The sequence below is a fragment of the Lissotriton helveticus genome, chromosome 3_1 (assembly GCF_964261635.1).
Source record: "Lissotriton helveticus chromosome 3_1, aLisHel1.1, whole genome shotgun sequence".
Classification (NCBI taxonomy): Eukaryota; Metazoa; Chordata; class Amphibia; order Caudata; family Salamandridae; genus Lissotriton; species Lissotriton helveticus.
In genome coordinates, this window is record NC_136061.1 from 907226013 (window position 1) to 907245368 (window position 19356).

Here is a 19356-nt window from a genome sequence, read left to right on the forward strand (position 1 = left end):
ACCTCAGGGGGTGTTGGTTGTTTGATTCATTACAATCGTAAGAAAGGCGTATGAGTAAACTGGGGGAAATAAATCCAACACTCTTTGAGGAAGAAACAGTCCATTCTAATTTAGACCTGATTATGGTTTGCTTGGAACAGGATTCTTCCTCATCCATAATTGTTCAGAACTATGAACCGCTCTGTGCTAATGTAGCTGAACGATTAACCTGTCCAGCTAGGCCTAAGGAGCACCGTGAGGCACGTTGGTTTAATGTAGGTTGCTCTAGAGCCCACAAAATCTTGAAAATTGCTCTACAATCACACCCTCGAAATATAGATCAAATAACACATGCGAGACGTCTATATAAAACCACCATCAGCGCAAGGAAAATGGAGTTGAGGCGCATAGTGTGGAATGATTTGGAAAGAGCAAGTGCTCTTAGAGATAGCAAAAGTTTCTGGGCCATTATCAACCGTCCCCTATTCACTGAAGAAGTGGGAAAAATGGAGATTATGATCCTAGGTGATACCTGGGAATCACACTTTGTGCCAATTTTTAATCCAAATGGAGTTGTTGATGTAAACGAGGATCTCCTGGGCGACATGACACAGGCAGTAGAGCTTAGTGTCTCACTCACAGTGACTGAGGTGGAGGAGGCACTTGCGAAGGGTATACGTAGGAAAGCTCCAGGTCCAGATGGAGTGCCATTAGACTTTTTAAGTTAAATATAAATCTCTGGACCCCCTGCTTAATCAGGTTTTTAAATCAGTAGTGACTGGCCCAATTCCAGTGTCCTGGAAAGAGGCCATAGGTGTACCCGTGTTCAAAAAAGGGAACAGAAATTATCCTGCCTGCTATAGGCCCATTTCCCTAATCGACTCCGCCACCAAAGTATTAGGTAGGGTAATCCTTGCCCGACTGGAGACCTGGGCGACTAGCAGGGGGATCATTATAAAAATGCTGTATGGGTTCCGGAGGGGACTTAGAACTACAGAGCAGTGCCTAAATTTATCCCTGATCATGGGCAAGTACCTGAGGGCAAAGAGTGGTTCTATCCACCTTGCCTTTATGAACTTGTCCTGTGCTTTTGATATGTGAACAGGGGTAAATTATGGGCACTAATGTCAGACATGTGCTTTGAAAGTGCTCTAATCCTGCTCCTCAAAAGGGTACATACCAACACGTCTGTTTCTATAAGATTTGGCTCACAGAGGGAAAAGATGAAGCCCATTGCCTCAACATAAGGAGGGGGTGCATTCTAGCCCCCTTTTTTTTTAATATATGCGAATGGCCTGGAAGCTTTTTTATTAGGCAAGAAAATTGATTTTCCGCGCATCAAAGGAAGCCAGTTCAGCTACTTTCAGCTACTTTCATATGCAGACCACACTGTACTCATGGCCTTGACGGCTAACAGCCTCCAAACCGCCCTGGACGCCTTTACAAACTTCATGGCAGCACTAGACTTGAGGGCTAATTTCTCAAAGTCTTGCGTAATGGTTTGCAGCCCTAAAAATATTAAAACTAGAAGTTTTAACCTAAAGGGCAAGCCTATTGAGAGGGTGGAACAGTTTGCATATCTGGGTAACATGTTGAGTAAGGATATGAAATGGGATTCGCTGATCACGGCTAGAGCACAGCAAACAAGTAGAAGAGTAGAGGGGCTTTTTAGATTTGCTTGTAAGTTAGGCCACAAGTCAGTGCCTGAGCTTGTTAGCTTATACAAGGCAAAATGCATGTCAGTTGTATTGTATGGGGCAGGGGTGTGGGGTTGCCAAAGAAGCCGCCCGTTGCAAGTGGTGGAGAACAAGTTTATAAAACGCCTGTTGATGATTCCTAGCAGTGCTGCCACTTCATTTTCTCATCAAGAAGTGGGGATGGAATATGTAGAAGATCACATCGGTGCTGCCCCCTTGCTTCTGTGGGCCAAAATCTGGGCATCTGTAGAGTTACAGTTTTCAAGGGAGATCATCGAAGACTGTATAAACTTGGACAAGTCTTTGATGATTCCTTGGCTTCGGTTTGTGAGGGATAGGTTATTCCAGATCGGTCTGGGTACATTCTTTGATACCCCGTCAAGCATCCCCACTAATGCAAAGGGAAAAATTAAAGAGGAGTATGGTGTCTGGACAAAAATGTCCCATTTACAATTGGAGGCACCTGGCCCCAGATGGCCTTTCATGCATAAACAGCAGTATTATCTTTCCATTACTACAAACAGCTAGTTGTGTTTTCTTTTAACAAGATTCCATCTTAGCACATTGCACTTTCTGGTAGGGTTCCCTAAACAATCCAGGTGGACAGACAACCTTACTCTTTGCCCATGCAACAATAGTACTACCCAGAGCACTTTGCACTTTATTCATTTTTGTGCACTTTACAAAGATCCAAGGAGAATATTTTTGGTGACCTTGTTAAAGAACATTAGCCCATGTACATATTTAGAGGGCTTCAGACATTTGCAATCATTGACTAATCCTGTATTTGCACTGCGGTATTAAATTTTATCAAATCAGCAATGGGCATTAGGAAACGATATGGAGTACAGTAATTAAAAGGGAATGAGGAAATGAATCAAGTTAAATAGGAACTAATAGTTGATGGTCATTACTTCATATATGTACAGTCATGTTTTTAGCTTGCATATGAACTTTTATCTCTTTTATAATATTTTTAAAGGACAAAAGAATGTATTTTAAACTTAAATTTGTGTATTTTAAACGTGGACTGTCTTTTTGGTTGAAACATTTATGGCTGTGTGCCGAATAAAGTCAATTTGAATTTGGCCTTGCCTATCCTCCCCACCTATGCCCATAAAAGTTCTCAAGAGAGAATGCTGCATGGCAATAGAGACAAAGCAACCTCTCCAAAGTATTTGACTACCTCCGAAGTACCAGGGCACTTAGGTGAAGATTTGAGGGACAACAGCTCCTGTGTTAGGTACGTAAGCTGAAGCAACCTGGCTGTAATCCCTGGGGCAGCGCCACAGACCTCTCTAAAAAGGAAAGTTAATCTGCATCCTTGGGTTACTAGAGGGCAGACATTCACAAAATAGCACCTTCATCGACCACAAGGAGTAACAATAGCAGCTTCCCTCTGATTAATCAACCCAACAACAACAAGGTAAAAGCCCTCCATGCTAAGCCCAACCCTCACCCTACAACAGAAATTACCCCCAGAAAGCGAATTGCACTCTCCTTACAATAAAAAAAGTAACAAAAAGCCAAAGAGTTAAGGAAGCTGAAGCCCAAAAACCATAAAATAAAGCTCACACAATCATAAAATACTAATTAAAATCCTTTTAAACTAATTAGCAGACATCAAAACATAGAGTTTAGAAAAGGGTTTCAGGTTATTTTTAGCTAATCAAACTGCAGCCCAGCGTGTCCATGGTCCTCCTTAAATTAGGAGAATACATGTGACTCCACAGGCGAGTAGAGCACAAGCATTCCCAAAATGGTGCCTTTAGTCGACCACAGTTGAAAAAATTGCACCCTCCCCACTGATTAGTATACCCAGCAACAGCAATGAGGTAAGAGCCTCCCGCCCTCTACCCCAGGGCTTATACAACAGTCACTGCCTGGACCAGGGAAACACTTGCGTGAATTGTTCTAGGAGTCTGCAGGAGCGAAGCTGAGACCATGAATCCACCTAAATGCTGGCACCATGCACACTGCACTGACTACTGTGTACAGGGAGTTGCCCCCAAGGGAGAGGGGTTGAGGAAGAGAAAAAGAAGAGACTTGTCTTATTTCTTCTATGAATTGGATGGGTGTCGTCTATTTTCCATGGTTGCATATTTCTTAGTGGAACTGAGGATCCATTATGTTAAGAGGAAGTAGAGGAAAGGTTATACTGCCTATTGCCCTGTCCCAGCAGGTTCCACCAGATCCCTACTTCCTAGTTGTGTACCATGTCCCTATGAGGGAGTTTTGGGGCTTCAAATGACTTCTTCTCTATCTGTGTGACAGTAAGTAGCATGGCTGATGAGCATGTATCTCCCTCCCAAATGAGGGTCTGTGGTTTTGTTATTCCCTAAAGACACATGGAGTGAGTTAGCTTCAGGGTTAGTTACACAAAAGCATGCAAGTGTGTGTTCCCTTTTAATCAATTACCTCTTTTGTGGGCTCTTCACCGTGCCTTGCCAGTTCATACATTTCAGAGGGGTGCTTTGCCTTCAGGGTCCTCTTAGTTCTTCTCTTCTGACCAAATTGCTATGGTCTTTTTGATGTGAATATCTTAGGCTGCTGCTTTAAGCTACATATCTAAACAATAACTCATCATACCATTGTCCAACAAGCCTTTTTTCCAGTTGCTATGCTCTTTTTTCTGGCTGGAACAAATGTACAGTAGTTCACCTTACCATGCACATAATGACTGTCTCCTTTGTTTTCCTTGCAAGTGATTGCCTTGAGCAGACAACTTTGACTCCGGACGTCAGGGCAGAAGGTAGATGTCACAACAGAGTTCGGTCCACAGGATCAGATAAGTGGTGTCAAGTCATGAAAAAACAAACAGGACCTCAGGACAAGTCAAACAGTTGACACAAGCAGGGGTGCAGCTTGTATACAAAGACTTCACCCTTGATGGTAGCCACTCACCAAGGCCATGTGAGTAGGCAGGGTTTCCAGGGGCTGTAGTAAAGAGGCCAAAATTAAAAGGGCAATAGCAGTGTGGGGGCATGGAGTGCTGTACATCAGGAACAGGAGTATGGGGAGGTGGAAGGGTCAAGATAATGGGAAGAAGAGGGTAGACTGGACTTGGGGTGACAGGGCATGTAACCAGGCAGCAAAACAGTGAAGGCAGAGCAAGACACACCATTCACCCCGACAGCACAACAGAAATGCTAACAAGTAAAGAGACTTCAAAAACAGTATAAATTGTTCATACAGTTAATAAAATGGCAATTAAAATTGTCAGATATCAAAACAGAGTTCAGAAAAGGGCAATCAGACTATTTTCTGTTAATCATACTGCAGTCCAGGTTTTTCAATATGTTCTCTGATTTTCTACATAGGAAAGCTAGGCTTGCCAAAGTGAAAAATAGCTTTTGGGTGCTAGTCGCGGTAAGGACATGTTAACATTCAGGCTCTCGTTTGGATGTCGGTCGGAAAGCCTCTGACTGCTGGTCATAGGCTTTCTGACTGACATCCATTGTTTGAACTCCGACCGCCTTATTACAAAGAACGCATCTGATCATAATCCCATACGGATGGCATTCCCACCGTCAGGATTATGATGTCGGTTTCCAACAGGTTTTCCATGTTGGGCTTTCTGAAATGGAAAGCCCATTGGAAAGCGTCTTCGGCCCCCCAATCAGGGCCCCTTTCTCTCTGTGGCCAACAGTTGTGAGCCCCAAATCCCTGCACTGTGAGGCAGGCACATCACGGTGCCTGCCACAAGGTGCAGGCATTTACTGTAGCTCCCATTTCTCCATGGATGCTTGTGCTGTGGCCAGCTTTCAACAGCCGCACGAGCTCCCATAATTAAATGGAGGTTTGCAACCACACCATGTGCCATCTCATCAGAATTGCGGCTTTGGACTGCCAACTCAAAGTCGGTTGGTTCCGAAAACGCAGAGATGTCGACCGAAGGCAACTCTGACCTACATCATAATCAGACCCTAAATGCCTACTTGTCCTACTTTTAAATATCATGCACTCTGCCTTGTGGGGGGCAAGGCCTACATAGGGATAGCCTATCAGTATTTAAAAGGGAGGTTCTGACCTGTCAAGAAGGTGTATTTGGACATGTTGAATTTTAGTGTTTAAACTGCCAGTCAAGTTACATTGGTCGGCCTGAAACTATGTTTTACATTAACACTGTAGTGGATGGCATAATAGGTGCTGCAATCTACTAACAACATTTAACTTACTGGCTTTGGGTATATTTTGTACCATATACCTGGGACGTACAGGCAAGTTAAATATAACAATTGAGAATATGCCAAGTAAACGTGCACTTCATAACTGGTAAGCAGTGGTAAAGTGCACAGAGTTCTAAAACCAGTAAAAATATAGGGTCCAGCGAAAGGCAAAAAAAAAGCTCGCAAAGAAAGTTAGACACTTTACTAGAATTCCTACTCATGATCTGAAGATCACAGCATGTCAGCTGCAATCATTTAACTGAATAAACTTTTTGTAAGCAGTAAGCACAAGTAAGCATAAAACGTTTATATGTCATCTGTAAACAAAAAGTAAGCACAAAGAACCATCTGTGCTGTGCTGTGATGTGTCCCCAATATGACCGGTAAGGACGCATAACAAAATAGATAAATAATAGGTGGTACAGTACTATCAATTACAAATGGGCTAGTGAAAATTGGCAGTGTGCTCAGAAGATGGTAAAATATTGCCACCATGTTACCTGGTTATGTGGCTATTAAGAACACTCCTTTGGAAATAGGCCCCTAAATTGTACACAACATGATGATGATGTATCTTTGGTATGCATAAGGTAAATAATCATCATTACCACTTTTATTCAAATGACACCAAACTAATCTGCATGTAAAATGGAGACAAGATGACATTTGTATCTTGAAATTAGGGTTAGGTAACATTTCATCTTGGGAGTGCAATAATGAACACAAACTCAATGTAGGAAAAATGTAGGTAATTTTCAGGGCGGTTTGACCTGAAAGTAAGGAACATGAAGATTTTTCCAGAATCATTTGATTTGTTTGGCTTGGCTTACCAACAATATTTTTTAAGCAGACTTGAAGCTTAGAAGTCATTTGGAATGTCACATGCCCAATTGAGAAAAGGCACACTGTATAATGTAATGAACAGACAAATTATCCTATTTGTCAGTTGTAATTTATAATGTCTTATCAAATCTTCACACAGATATTAGGGGTTGATTTAGAATTTTAAGGACAGGGCACTCCATCATAATGACACTGCAGTACCCTCCCTGGAAAACTGAAGGTCCGCCAAATTCACTTCCAGTGGGCAGATCTCATGTATATCAATAACAGTGACTAATCCCTCTCCATTGCTGACATACTCCTCTAATGGGCCAAAAAAGTAAGGACTATCAGAGTTTTGGTCATTCACTGTCCGTGGGCAGTTGAAAAGTCAGCTTTTAACCTCCCTTATAGATATGAAAAACATGGCATTAAAGGACAGTAAAAATGTTGAAATGATCCTCACAAAATGGAATGAAGTTCCTATGGTGTAGTGGTTATTAATATTTTTTTCCAAAACGAAATCCCACTTTGGGATTTTCTTTTTGAAGAAATAAAGATTTGTTAACAGTTTGAAAGCTGAGTTGGTGGTCAATTTTAAAATTGGAGGACGGGTACTCTGTCAGGGAGAAAGAGTATTTTACTTCCCCCACCCTGACGGAATAAATGCCAACCTCCAAAGTTGAAATCAGGCCCATAGTTCACTGGTCAAATCTTGATTCTTCACTTGTAAGCAGTCCCCGTAAGTGGCAAAAAACATAATGGAACAATTGTTAGAACACTAATAAAATCCAGACTTGACTATTGAAACATGTTCTTGAGGGGACATTTCCAACATCGGAGTGGCAAGGTGTCCAAAGCAGCCACATCATTCGATAGTGAACATCAAGAAAACAAAGCACTTCAGGTGGTATTTGATTTTTACATTGGCTATCAATGGAGATATTGAATAAGATCTTTTGTCAAATATATAAATGCCTAATCAACCACCATGTGCACTCGGCCAGACCCACAAACTGAGATGTTTAGCAATCTCAATGGGCCATCTAGGTTGGAAACAGGACCACAGCTCTTCCAAAGAAGTGCATTTCATAACATTATAACCAAACCTCTTCAGCTTGAGGAAAACCACCATAATATCTATTTTCGGGATCAGGTTCAGCCAGTATAATTGTGCAAATACCTTATTGGATTTGTATTATTTTATTGGGAACCTGGAGTCAATTTATTGTGGCATGTTTAACCCCTTCGCTGCTAGGACTCCCCCCCCCCCCCCCCCCTCCTGTGCTAAGCCTTTTTTGGGCTATTTGGGATAGTTCGCGCTTAGGCCCCTGTGACTTTTTGACCACATTAGGTATCCACGCCAAATTTGCGTCCATTTTTTCCAACATCACAGTAATTCTAAAGGTTCCCATGGTTTGTGGATTCCCATGGAGGGGACCCAGAAATTAGCCAAAATAGAGCTACATTTTGGGTTTTTGGGGAAAAATGGAAAAAATGGGCTACAGATGAAAGCGTCTTGTTTTTCCCTGCAAATGGTATAAAAAAGGGGTGGTGGAGCTGATATCAACATCCTCCCAGCTTTCAGGAACAAGCAGACGTTTGTCAGAAAACCAACATTATTTACACAGTTTTGGCATTTTTCTGGGACATAGCCTATTTTTGCTATTTTTTGTGCTTTTAACTACCTTCCAGTTAATGGTAGAAATGGGTATAAAAGTAATAATGGTTCATGGTAAGTTATACATTTTAGAAAATTAGACAACATTCTGAATTCATCAAGGGGTTATTTGTGACGATCCTTCAAGGTTTCTTTATAGAAATAAAAGTTTAATATAGGAAAAATTGAATTAGTTGACAAAAACAGCTGTTTGTGTCAATGTTTTCACCTGTAACTTTTTCTAATTATGACAGCTAATTAAAAGCAATATACCGTTACATCTGCTGGACCTTTATGGTTGTGGGGAAAGATAGGACTTGTAGGTTCACTATGAACCCGACGAACCCAAAGCCAATAACTGAGCAGTGACTTGAAATTATTTTTTATTATATACCGGGTATATAGCAATTAAGCTGTGAAAATGTGTACATGGAATCATCGGTATGAAAGACACCTATGTATTTCTGAAATGGCAACAAAATATAGATTTTAGAAACAGTTGATATTTGCACATTTCCAAAATTGGGTATACCCATACTAGCATGAGAATTATAAGTACTTTTCCAAAATGACTGCTTTTTTACACATTGTCTTTAATTTGGAAGGCAGAAATGTATCAAAAATCAATAGGTGATAATAGTTGCTCTACAATTCTGTGTTACCTAAGTCGCCCAATAAAAATGGTGCCTCACTTGTGTGGGTAGGCTTAGTACCCAGGGCAGAAAATGGCTCAAAATGTAACGTGCACACACCACATTTTCACAATGAAAAATTACCCCTTTTTTGCAAAGTGCCTAGCTATTGTTTCTTAACCCTACCTCTGCCGGCACCAAGGTTAAACCTAGCAAACCTATACATTTTTGAAAACTAGACACAAAGGGATATCTAGGATGGGCTGACTTGACTGGCTCTCACCAGGTTCTGTTCCCCAGAATCCCTTGCAAACGTAAACAATTGTCAAAAAAACAAATTTTCCTCACATTTCTGTGGTGCAAAGTTCTGGAATCTGCGTGGATCCACAAAATTCCACCCACCCTGTGTTTCCCAAAGTCTTACAAGAAAAATGGTACCTCCCTTGTGTGGGTAGGCCTAGTGTCCGCAATAGGAAACGTCCCAAAACCCAAGGTGGACACACCACATTTTCACAGTGAAAAATGACCCTTTTTTTGCAAAGTGCCTAGCTGTAGTTTTTCAACCCTAGTTCTGCCCGAAACTAGGGAAACCAGCAAACTTATACATTCTTTAAAACTAGACACCCAGGGAAATCCAGGATGGGGTGACTTGACTGGCTCTCACCAGGTTCTGTTACCCAGAATCCCTTGCAAACCTAAAAAATGGTTTAAAAAACACATTTTCCTCACATTTCTGTGGTGCAAAGTTCAGGAATCTGCATGGATCCACAAAGTTCCACCCCCCCCTGTTCCTCAAAGTCTTCCGAGAAAAATGGCGCCTCACTTCTGTGGGTAGGCCTAGTGCCTGTGACAGGTAACGGCCCAAAACACAAGGTGGACACACCACATTTCACAGTGAAAATTGACCCTTTTTTTGTAAAGTGCCTAGCTGTAGTTTTTGAACCCTCACTCCGCTGGCACCTAGGGAAACCTGGCAAACCTATACAGTTTTGAAAACTATACAACAAGGGGAATCTACAATGGGGTGACTTCACTGGCTCTCACCAGGTTCTGTTACCCAGAATCCCTTGCTAACCTAAAAGATTGTAAAAAAAAACTCATTTTCCTCACATTTCTGTTGTGCAAATGTCTGGAATCTGCATGGATCCACAAAATTTCACCCGCCCTGCCTTCCCCAAAGTCTTCCGAGAAAATGGTACCTCATTTGTGCTGGTAGGCCTAGTGGCTTGGGCACCTAATATGTGATTAGGCTAACATGAGTTGTGAGCGCTGATGCGCTTGTATTTTGTGATTAAATAACAAATGCATACTTTATTTTGATTTTATGTTTCTATATTTCTATTGAACTGTCTTTATTGTGCATTATATCCTGGGACCCCTCCTCCCTTTGTACTACTAGTTACCCAGGTCCCTGTGACTTACTTGGGTGTACCCCTTTGTTTTAAAGTAGTGCCCGCGACAGGCAAGTCCCAAAACGTATTGAGGCAACAGCCACAGGGTGGCTGAGTGAACTAAAGAATGGTGATGGATTAAACCCAGATCAGTTGACTGGGGGTGAGTGTTTGATTTGTTCAAACGCTCCGTCCATCATCCCCTTTTGTATCGCAACATCAAAATTGCCTATTACAAAATGACCTGGTTTTGCAACATGGGATTTTTGGCCCCGTGCTCGGCGGTCAACTAGGGAATCCTACCAAACCTACAGATTTCTGAAAACTAGACACCCGGGGGATTGCAGGGAGGTATGGCTCGTGTGGATTCCCCCAACATTTTCCTACCCAGAATCCCCTGCAAACCTCAAATTTAGCTGACAAAATCACTTTTTTCACACATTCTTGTGTGGGAAAGTTGTGGCATTACCGGTCTGACACAAATTTCCTACCACCCAGTGTTCCCCTGGTTCTCCCAATATAAATTGTGCCTCACTCGTGTGGGAGGCCCAAGTACCCGCGACAGTCAAGGGCCCAAAACGTAGTGAGGCGACATCAAAATTACCTATCACAAAACAACCTGTTTTTGCAAGGGGGGTCAATTGGATTTTTGCCCTTTACTCGGCAGCCAGCTAGGGAAACCTACCAAACCCACAGATTTCTGAAAACTAGACACCTGGGGATTCCAGGGAGGTAATTCCAGCTTTTTGAGCTATTTTGGCTTTTTGAGCTATGTTAATATGATTGATAGCTTGATTTTTCCTCTTTTCTTGGTGTTTACTTTTTACATCCAGAATAATCCACTTAACTAGTACTTGCTCTGGATATTAATGATCGTGCAACTGTATGTATATTTTCTTTGTAATCTGTATGAGATTACCCAGCCTCGGAATATATTGCCTTATATAAATAATGGCAACTCGAGACTCTCCTTGTGCCAACTCAAAGTCGATATGGTTCTTCTAAAGCGGTCAGTACGTAGTTTATTACATTCGTTTACCGTCTTTTTATCTCTTTGAGGGTAACCAACATTGTCTTAAATGATTGCACTTAATATCGTATCTATTGATACCTTTGCGGCGATCACAGGGTCAATCGTAGTCCATTATCTATTTTTAGTTCTCTCTCACGTTTGTTATTACCTCCGGTACTTTGGAAATATCGCGATAAGACGCTTTTCCGCCCAGGACTTAAAAACTTGATACTCAGCCTTTAGTGCCGTTTGCAACGAGAATACCAGGCAGGGGAGAGCATCGGTCTGCACTACATGCAATATCTATGTAAGTAGTACCTATGCGCTACGGACTACTGGATACATAGGGATATACTTTTTCGCCGCATAAATACACGTCTCTGAGTGATCAGGAATGCCTTCGTATTGATTAAATATTTCTTCTTTTTTTGTGATACACATGTATTTAGATATCCTCTCTTCACATCTTACGTTTCCAACGGATAGAGCAAGTCATCTTTGCCCTCTCTAATTGAATACGTCTTGGCACATCATTTTAATTCAACACATGGAACTGAATCCACTACTTGTTTAAAAGGTGGGTTCTCCATGACACGTTGCCATGATACACATGAGAGCAAACGTCTGCGATAAAGCTACATAATCCTAAACATTAGTGTGTTTTTGTTCTAGTTGAATACCTTTGGGTGTACTGCCCTGTTGAAGATTAGGCACGCATTTTACAAATAATCGACTCAGCGTTAAAGATTCGGCCCCTCGCCGCCTTATACTGTGGTAAGATCAGGCTCTAATAAGAAGGTCGTGCTTTGGATGCAATGAATTCATGTGATTAAACGATTACTTAGAGTGGGGCATTTCTTTTTGTCTCTTAGGTTTCTCAAGTAGGATTATTTCGATTAATCACTCAACTTGGTTTATTCTCATGAGATTATGGTTCATGGACTAGGAACTACAATTTGTTTTTAATCGTAAGTAGACCTATGTTCTCTCAGAATGTGCCATGTTCCATGCCTTCTGTTAGAATTTCATGGAAATTGATACCGTCTTTTAGAAATGTGGATTGCAGTATTGTCCGTAGAAAGGTTGAGTTATTATAAATGTTGTCTTTCTGACTAGTACAACACTGGGTGTCTCCTTAATATTTTATTAACTCTTTCTTGTCCACTTGATAACTTTGTTTCATGCCTATTCTCTGTAGGCTTAGCTGATATTTGGTCATGTGAAGAGCTACTGTGTTACTCTGAGCAATGTTTTCTTATCCTGTATACTTAGTCTTCTCTCTCACTCATTTGAGAGTGTATATGGTGACAGTATTTTTATGCATATTTTAGGTCCCCTGGCATCTCGGACTAGACTGCTTGAAAGAGGTCCTGAGGAAGGTGGCCTTGAGCCGCCGGAACGCGCGTCGACCTAGTGCGGGGTCTCATACTGGTTTTTGAGACCTACCAATTGGGCGTGACGATTCTGCCAATTAAGACTCAGTTTTCCTTTTTCTTCTGATGTTGTGGTTTCGAATGAAGTATGGGTGTGAGTGTGGTAGTATTTTGTGATTGAGTGCATGATACCAGGGGTTGTTTCCTTGAAGTATATTGTGTTTTTTTTTTATATATTTATTGTTACATTATATTTTCTTCTTCTTGTCATGAATTATGTAAATATTTATAAATTGTATTTGTGATGAAATGTCTCTTATAAACTAAAAAATAATGAAGAATATAAAATGATTGACAAACTGAAAATAAAAAATTCTATATTTGTGAAAAAATAAAAGATGATTGTCATGTATCTGTCACCTAGTTCAGATTAAGAATAGGATGTATACCAGTATTTGAAGATTATGGCCTGTGTTGGAACAACTCTTTCATAGTGAAGGCTTGCGTGGATCCCATAATATTTTCGTCCCCAGATTCCCCGGCAAACCTCAAGTTTAGCTGGAAAAATCCCTTTTTCCACACATTTTTGTGTGTGTGAGAAACTTGCCGCATCACTGGGCTGACACAAATTTCCTACCACCCAGTGTTCCCACAGATCTCCCAATCAAAATGGTGCCTCACTCGTGTGGGAGGCCCAAGTACCCGTGACAGGCAAGGGCCCCAAAACTAAGTGAGGCGACACCAAAATTGCTTATCATAAAACAACCTGGTTTTACAAGGGGTTTCCAATGTGTTTTTAGCCCGAGGCTCGACGGCCATCTAGGGAAACCTACCAAACCCACACATTTCTGGAAACTAGACACCCAGGGGAGTCCAGTGAGGTATGGCTTGCGTGGGTCCCTCAACATTCTCCTACCCAGAATTCCCTGCAAACCTCACATTTCGCTGAAAAAAATTCCTTTTTTCTCAAATTTCTGTGTGTGAAAGTTCTGGAATCTGCATGGATCCACACAGTTCCTACCACCCAGCATTCCCCCGAGTTTCCCGATAAAAAGGATATCTCACTTGTGTGGGCCGGCATATATTGGCTGCAACAGGAAATGGCCCAAATCGTAATGTGGAGACTTCAAAATGACCTATAACAAAACGACCTGGTTTGGGGGGGGCACCTGGGGTTTTATGGCCCAGGCTCGGTGGCCATCTTGGGAAAGTACCAAACCCAAACATTTCTGGAAGCTAGACACTTGGGGCAGTCCAATGAGGTGTGGCTTGCGTGGATGCCCCAACAGTTTCCTACCCAAAATGCCATGCAAACTTCAGATTTTGCTGGAAAAAAAACACATTTTCCACATACTTTTGTGTGGAATCACCGCACCGGCACAAATGTCCTAACCCACAGCATTACCTCTAGTCTCCTGAGTAAAATGATACCTCACTTGTGTGGGTGGGGCAAGGACCTGTGACTGGGAAGAGCCCTAAACATAGGGAATAAGGGTATGGCACAGAGAATTCTAAGCGCTACATTTTTTAAAAATACATTTGTTGCCAATTCTGCATAGGACACCCACACAAGTGAGGTATAATTTTGCTCAGGATTTATTTATATTAGGATTGCAGGGGATTCTGGAAAGGGAAACTTTGGGGGATCCACGAAAGCCATACGTCATTGGACTCCCCAAGGTAACTAGTATTCAGAAATGTGTGGATTTGGTAGGATTCCCTAGATGGCGGCGAGCCCGGGGCCAAAGAACCAGGCCCTCCCCCCAAAATCAGGTTGAAGTCTCCGCAGTATGATGTTGGCCATTTCCTGCTGCAGCCACTATGCCTATCCACACAAGTGAGGTGCCATTTTTATCAGGAGACCAGGGGAACGCTGGGTGGTAAGAAATTTGTGTCAGCCTGTTGATCCTACTATTTCCTCACACAGGAATGTGAGAAAAAATTGATTTTTTTAAACAAAATTTGAGGTTTGCAGGGGTTTATGGAGAGGGAAATATTGGGGGACCCACGCAAGTCATACCTCACTGGACTCCCCCAGGTGTCTAGTTTTCAGACATTTGTGGGTTTGGTGGTTTCCCAAGATGGTCAGACTGATTTGCATATGGTCATGTCTGAACTGGGGTGGCAGAGTGGGCTAAAGAACGGTGATGGATTAAACCCAGATCTGTTGACTGGGTGTGAGTGTTTGATTGGTTGAGATGCTCCGTCCATCACCACCCCCTTTTGTACCGCTTTGTTCGCCAACCCCGGGACCAAAAACCCAGGTGACCCCCCCTTGCAAAACCAAGTAGTTTTGTGATAGGTAATTTTGATGCTTCCTCAATAGGTTTTGGGGCCAGCCTGTCGCCGGTACTTGAGCCACCCACACAAGTGAGGCACCATTTTTCTCAGAAGACTTTAGGAAATGCAGGGTGGGTGAAATTTTGTGGATCCACGCAGATTCCAGAACTTGCCATCACAAAAATTTGAGGAAAATTTGTTTTTTTGGGACCAATTTTGATGTCTGCAAGGGATTATTGTGAAAAGGTAGGGCCGAATTCGACCAAGAACCCTTCAGTATTTGCCCGGCGTTAGCCGCCTCTCATACCATTCGAGATTACCAAACAAAAAGGCAGGCGCTGGAGACGGAAGGCAGGAAACAGGAGTTTATTCCGACGGAGCAGAACACGTCAAATCAGACAACAGGGTATCTTCTCGAGGTGCTCTAACCGCATCTCTGAGGCCTGGCCTCTTATACACAAGTTTATGGCTTTATTACATTTATGACATCCGTGGTATTTGCTTTGAAGTACGAAAAAGGCATCTTTGGAATCCCTGGTTCAGGCCCGTTCTCACACATTTCTACAATAGGGGTCCCCACCCAAATCTCAGCATGATGGCTATCGCGCAGCTGGACATTCCGCTGGGAACAGGAATGCGGGCGATCGGTCGGATCTAGGGTTGTGAAGGCATTGATTAATCCCTGCTCCTTTGATGTGAGGCGAGGTCCTACTGTAGGGGGCAATAAACCGTATCTGTTGGGCTAGGTGATGGCCTGGGGTCAGGCCGGACAATCGGGCAGGGAGGAAGAGGTTATCAAAAGGGCCTGTTCTATGAATGAGATGAAAGAGTGAGGGGGTTCAGCACGGGATGTGGCTCGGAGACAGGGTCACGCTGGAGGTGCGTTTATGGCCCAAGCAGGAGAGACCGGGGGCTGTCGGGGCGAGGGGGGGGATGCTTGCGAGGCAAGATAGTGAGGGGGGGAGACGCGCTGGCTATCGGGAGTGGGCAGAGAGGCCATGGCAATCAAAATGGCTGCTGCTTCCGCTCACGTATGGATCTGAAAAGGACAAGATGGCGCCGATAATGTTTACGCCACGATCCAGATTTTAACAGTCCTCCCTTTTCAACATATCTAGCCAGCTTGTCAATTTATGTCTATCCCCATTATATTACGTATTTCGATAACATACAAAGCTTTCATACGTTCAGCTTCAAAGTTCGGAGTCTTAGGGCAAACACAGTTAGCAAACAGTGAGCACAGAGGCGGCAAGCATTGAATACCCAGGCAGAGTCCACATATTACGACGATTGGTATCAGTGATCATGAACAACCTCCATCCCCAGTCTTTTACAGCACTCCAGAACCAACTCCCAAGTGACCATCCGTCTTGTTCCTGATGAACTTCTGAGGAGAGTCTGTGGAGGTGTTCAATGGCTTTGTAGACTGAGGGCGAATTGTCTGGTATGTAGGTACAACAGCTGGACCCGATGATACGGCATGCTCCTCCTCGGTCCGCCAGAACCACATCTAGAATAAGGCGGTTTTGAAGAGCCATCAGACGGACCGCCTGAAGCTCGGCTGTATTGTTTGTGAGGATACCAGCTGTAATGTTCATCGTTGTTTCGACTGCCTGGGACAAATGCCGAATGGCACGACTGTTCGCCATCGGACCCCAAAGTGGAACAAGTCCCTTTATTGCATCCAAGAATTGTGCTCCAGTGGAGTCGGCCTGCTCAATGTCCTTTGCTCGTTTTTGTCGGTGATGGTTTGCCGGAGCCACATAGGTCGGAGGAAGGATGAAGGCAATGTAGCAGGTACCTCCCCAGCCCTTTGGGAGCCAGGTATAGGCTTTTGTACCACAGACGAAGTACATGTTTGGAGAGGTGACAAAAGAGGGTGGGTCGGTTGAGTCCAAAGTTCTGGTGATGCGGCAAGCGCTGTGGTCCACCAGTTTTGTCCCATGGCCTGTGATGCATACGAGGCCCGAGACATTGACGACAGATAGGGCCACAGTCAGGGTGGCAGCCGTTCGTTTCCGGAGGTAGGAGAAGGTGGGTCTGGCTGGATTGTTGAATACTTGCATCTCCACCCTTTCTTTGGCGGGGATGTCCATGTGAACAGAAGCATTGGAGGATAGAGGGCAGAAGGGAGCAGCAGTTCTTCCGGTTTTGTTCAGCCAGACCCCATGATAAAAGTGCAACATAGTTCCGCTGGAAGTGGCATTGTCTCTGTAGCTCTCTTGCAAGAGGATCAGCCAAGCAAGGCAGGAACCATGAACGGAGAAAGTTGAAGGGATGAAGGGGATGGAATGTCCGGTGGCATGTGGTATCAACCCACAGATCCAGCAATTCGTGGCATTGGCAGCAAGGTTGTGTTGGTGCAGCAACTGTACGAAGGAGTTGTTCCAGAACTCCTTACGCCTTTCTTGGATTTGAGGTGAAAGAGAGACCAGGTAGTGTTCTTTCATGGTGGTAGGCTGTGCAGTCGTCAGAAATATCTTATGAGCCGGTGCGTTCTCTTCCACGATCCAGAAGGTAGTCATGAGGAGGAGGCAAAAGAGAAGAGCGATAAGAAGAGCAATAGTCTTTGAGCTGTGCAATCTGTCAGTTTTCGGGTTTCTGTAGTGGGTTTTCGGATGTCCGGTTGCTTCCATCATCTTCGTATCGGGCGCTTCCATCATCTTCAAGGTGCTCGGTAGTGGGCAGAACCACAAACTTCGTTGGGCTTCTCTCCTGGCAGCCTTAGTAGTGTTAGGTCACCAGTCTGAGAATTGTAACTTAGTCAGTGGTCTGCTTAGCCGAAGCTCCCTTCTTTCGTCGCAGGTTATACCCTTCTCTGGATGGCACAGTGGGATCAGGGAATTTCGCCAATTCGAGTGTCTCTGTCTCAGGGTAGCAGCTCAGGGATTGTCGGTCTTTGTTCAGGAGCTCTTCTTGGGTGGTCACGTCTTCGGTCGACGTCAGGGTCGGAGAGATTTTCTTGCATTGATGTGCATGCAGCCAATTTCGTTTCCCCTCCACTCGAAGAGCTGTTCGGGTGGTGATCAAGACTTGCCAGGGGCCCGTCCAGCGGGGTTCCAGACTCTTCTCCCGCTGGAAGTTCCGAATTAGGACAAAATCTCCAGGCTGGATGGTATGTCCGGGGCCCCTAGAAGCATCGGGGATGGCCTGTAGCACCTGATGATGAATAACAGACAGTGCTTTAGTTAGGTTATACAGATAGTCAGACATTAGGACGTCCGGGACGTCGTGAATAGATGTCGGTTTGGGTGCAGACCAGATACTCATGGGCCGGCCGAAAACGACCTCGTAAGGGGTCAAGTGGTGTTTGGTGGGGGTGGAACGCATTGACAGCAATGCCAGGGGAAGAGCGTCTGGCCATTTTAGTCCTGTGGTAGCCACTATTTTTGCCAGTTTTAGTTTCAGTGTGGCGTTGTGTCGCTCGACCAGTCCAGCTGATTGGGGGTGAAAAACTGCTTGGAATTTCTGTCGTACCCCCAGCCCCTTCAGGATAAGCTGGATAACCTCGGCTACGAAATGGGGGCCATTGTCACTCCATAAAATACGACAAAGGCCGTAGCGAGGGAAGAACTCTTTCAGTAGTACCTTTGCAGTGGCAATGGCAGTGTTGTCACGCGTCGGGTAGGCTTCCACCCATTTGCTAAAAGCGCATACAACCACAAGTACATACTTCAGTCCTTGACATCTCTCTAACTGAATATAGTCCATCTGTAGGACTTCAAATGGGTGGTTGGGGACCCCAAATCCTCCTTGGGGTACGACAGTTCCTTTCCCAGGGTTGTGTTGCAGACAAACTAGGCATTGTTGGACAAGACGTTTGGCTGAGTCTGTAATTTTGTCGTTATGCCACACTCGGGAGACAAGTTCAGCCATAGGGGCTGCTACTATGTGTGCAGCGGAGTGAGCCATGGTCAGTATAGGGATCAAGCATGAATTGGGTAGCAACCATTTGTTCGTGTCTTTTGTCCGCCAGCAGCCTTCATCATCCTTCAGTCCCACCCGTGCCCATTCAGTCAATTCGTGTGGTGCACTGGCTATCTGGATGTCCCTAATGGTCTCCCTAGCGTCCTTCGATTTTTCTGTTTGTGACCTGGTCACGTATATGCGTGTTGTCGTCCTATTCTCTGCTGTCGTCCGGGCGGTGATGTCCGCCAGTGCATTCCTCTGTCCGACGATATCTGTCACCCTTTTGTGTGCCTGACATTTGATCACAGCAAGTCGTTTGGGAAGGAGAACTGCTTCAGTCAGAGCGGAGACTAGATCTCCGTGTAGGATGGGGGTGCCGTGTGAGGTCAGGAATCCCCTTTCCTTCCACAGGAGCCCAAAATGATGTACCAC